Raw genomic sequence first — 4008 nt, forward strand, 5'->3', positions numbered from 1 at the left:
AATATCTTGTGTAATGAATAGGTGATTATCATGATAAACCCTTGAATTTACCATTGATTATTATACACATGATGTTCATGTGTTAACTATTATTTTGTGAAATAATCATGCTCCGTAAGTGTTTGATAAAATGTTTATGTAAATTGAATAGTGAAGACATAACATGTTATTATAAGGTCTCATTCGTGTACAGGCTCATGTATATCAAGTGTTGGACAAAATGTCTAAATGAGTGCATTGTTAACAAGCAAGTATTATTATGCTTTCAAGATTATTCCATACTTTATTTTCAATGCTATCGAGTTCTGGGGGTATTCGATACCCAAAAAATCTAGCTATTTACCTAGAGCTGCAGTGGTGACAAGATAGTCTCAGAAATGTCATGATCAGTAGCACTAAGTCAGTTATAGAACCCAGTTAAACTCAGCTTGGTCCAGTTCAATTTAATAATCAGTGTCTATTCAGTTAGGAGTAGGATTCAGCACCGAGTGAACCCAGGGATTACGGCTCACCTGCCAGTAGAGGGTGTGATCCTTAGAAGCAGTCCTTGCATTCCAAAACTATGCAGCCAGCGTAGGTTGAGATATCAACCTGTCAGTTGAGGGTTGATAAGGTGTTTTACATGCCAGTTGAGGGTACCACCATTCTCATTCAGGGCACCTTCCAGATGAGGGTGACTCTTTAGCAAGTCTTTACCCGTGGCATGGTACTGACACCCTTCCAACTGGGGTTATGGGTTGGACCCCAATCCACTCAGAGAGGGGCATGTCTGTTAGATGATTACCTCTCACAATTTTAGTTTTAGTCTTAAGTATAGAACTCAGTTCAGTTCTATAGAATCAGGACTGTCAGAAATACTCACTTAGTATCACTAATTCAGTTATCAATAATCATAGATATCAGTTACTTAGTATCAGAAATCATTACTCAGCTTCAATAAATGCTCAGATACAGTATACATATATATGCACAGTATTGCATACTCAGTATTTTATAGTAGTTTTAGTTATCCATATACTCTTATTCAGTTACTCAATATCATTCAGTCAGTTATTGTTCATGCATATGAACCCTTGTATTCAGCCTTACCCCATCTAACATACCAGTACATTCTACGTACTGACACATGTTTTCTTTTTGCGCTATGATGTCTCATATCTTAGATTCGGACGCTCAGGTTCCCGAAAATACTTAGACAGATTTAGATAGCAGCAGCAGATTCAATAATGAGTCCTCGTCTATCAAGGATATGCTTTTATTTCAATATTTTAGTAGCTTCAATATTTCAGTAGTCTGATTTAGTTGTGGGCTTATCCCATCAACTCCACTTTCAGACAATTTAGATAGAGACTTTTTAGACTAGACTAGTGCAGATAGTATTCAGTTTTTAGATATTATTTTAGCATTATACTTATTAGTATTCAAATTATGAACCTTATGGCATTTCATCCAACTTTTCACATTATTTCAGTATTTTTTTATTCAGTGCTCACAGCAGGTACCAGTCATGGGTTAGCTTGTGGTCCTTTGGGGTCGTAAGCACCATATGGCATTCAGGGTGCAAACTTAAAGTGTTATAAGAACCTTATGGAAATTTTGGTTAATTCTGCATATGTTCTTTATTACTATTATTCAGTGCTCACAGCAGGTACCAGTTCATGGATTAGCTTGTAGCCCTTTAGGGTTGTGAGCACCGTAAAATACCTAGGGTGTATTGTCGAGGCATTATAGATGTACTAGTTATCCCAGTTTTTCTTTCCTAGTCGTGCGGCTACACACTCTGGGGCCCTTTCAGCAGGGGAAGCTAAGCCCATATAGCCCGTGGGTGGTTTATGACAGCAAAGATATATAACCCAGGTAAAGGTTTTAATAACATACTAAACCAGGTCCCCTTTCACAGTATGGTTGTATATATATGTGTGTGTGTGTGTGTATGTTTGTGTGCATATGGATGGTTTTACTTAGCTTTATAAATGGCATTATTTTATCCATATCCTGAGATCATGCTAGCGTTCACCTGCTAACCCGTCTACTGGCGGTTGTATACCTATTCTATGCAGGAATCGGTCGTTCTACTCCTTTTATATAGTGATTGACTCGGGGATCAACATTTGGACTAAAGTGTTAAGTTTACATCTTTTGGTAGTCTCCATTTCATGTTATAGATATTTCTAGACACTTTGATTTTATTTTGGATATTTGTTTTGGCCATGGTTGGGGGCATGTCCCAACTGGATTTTATTACTCTTTTTGTTAGAGGCTTTGTGGTACTGCTATGGGTTGGAATGGGAGAGTCATCCTTATTATTGGTATTGACATTGGAGTCGACTCCAGTCAACGATATTGTTGCGATTTTATTTTGGAATTAATTATAGTATGTTTTGGAACTTATTTGGTTATGGCCTTTGGAATGGTTTAGTATGATTGGGCGGTTGGTATGAGATGGTTAGACTCGGTTGGGTCGATCATGGTTGTGATCCTATCCTAGATTCTTTATGTGAGCTATTACACTATCTTATTATATACTTAAAATTTACCCAATTCAGGGCAGGTGGCTGGAGGTTGAGTTGGGTAACAGGGGTGGTCTTCGATCCCGGTTGGACCTGAAATGCCCATTATGACAAGGCCCATAATTGGGTTGGGTCACTTTATGTCATTTATGAGTAATGAGAATGGTTGGTATGGTCTACAAAGCATTCGAGGGTGATTTATGTGAGTTTATGGTTTTGAGTAGCCTTTGAGAGGTATAGTTGACTTATAGTCAATATTTTGTGATCCGACCAATGGATGAGAGTTACATCAATCTTACTATATCTGAGATATTAATTTTGAATTAGTAGCGTGGTTGGTTTGAAATTTGAGGCTTCTAGATTGATTTTGAGTCTTTAGACAAGAAGTTGGTTTTAAGTTGCCTAAAGTTGATTTCGGGGATAATTTCTTGATAATAATTTCTATTAGAAATTCTAACTATACTTTGAGTCCAAAAAGTCATTTCAATCTATAAGCAGATTTGGTTTATGTTTGAGAGGTTTTGGGCGAGTTTTTGAACATTTTGGATGTTTTAGCCTTGTTTAAGTGAAATTGATTGACAAAATGGTTCATTATTAGTTTTAAAGATCGATTTTTTTTAAACTTTTGAAATGTCATGCATAAATTATAGGATTGATCTAGAAAGTTTGATGTAATTTCGATAAGTCGAGATTGAGCTTTTTCTGTGGAACATGAAATACTTCTTTAACAAGCAAAAATAATATTTGACTAAGCAAACGTTCATGAAATTGAGTTCCGTATCTTTGTTTAGAAATTATAGGAAGAAGAATCAATATATTTTTCAATTGTACGAGAAATTTATAGCCTTTTTGGTGAAAACAAAAGTTGTTTTTGCACACACCTTTATAAACTTTTAGCGTCGAAAAATGGACTTTAGTGACAAAAACTGCACCCAAACATATTACAAGTTTCAGACTTCATTCTTTCACTAAAAAATTACTTTTGGGAGCACGGAAGCTCCATTTTAGGCGATTCTCAATATATTTTTCTTGTATAATAATTGGGTATATGATTCTACCTTCATTTTATTTATTTTCCAAGATTATTCATCTTATTTTTTTCATAATTTTGATTTATAATATTGAGATTTAAAATTTTAAGTTATGAAATCAAAAGTTCTTGATTGTAAGGTCGATTTGGAATGGGTTTTAACTGATTTTTGAGATTTAAGGTCCTTGTATCATGGATAAACTAATTTTAGGAAAAATTTTCTAAAATTTCTCATTTTAAACCGCATTTTGATAATGGAGATTTGGGGTTTTACCGATAAAGTGAAATCTTAATATTTTAGTGATTTTTCACTCGATTTCTACTCGATTCTCATTGGATTTTTGAATTTATAATCCTTAAAGTATAGAAAACATGATTCTTAAATAAAATCTTGAGTTTATCCTTATATTTTTAAAATTTACTTTTGAAGTGATTTTATACCTGAAAATAATATATATATCGATATGG

This window comes from Capsicum annuum, chromosome 8 (genome assembly GCF_002878395.1).
Source record: "Capsicum annuum cultivar UCD-10X-F1 chromosome 8, UCD10Xv1.1, whole genome shotgun sequence".
NCBI lineage: Eukaryota > Viridiplantae > Streptophyta > Magnoliopsida > Solanales > Solanaceae > Capsicum > Capsicum annuum.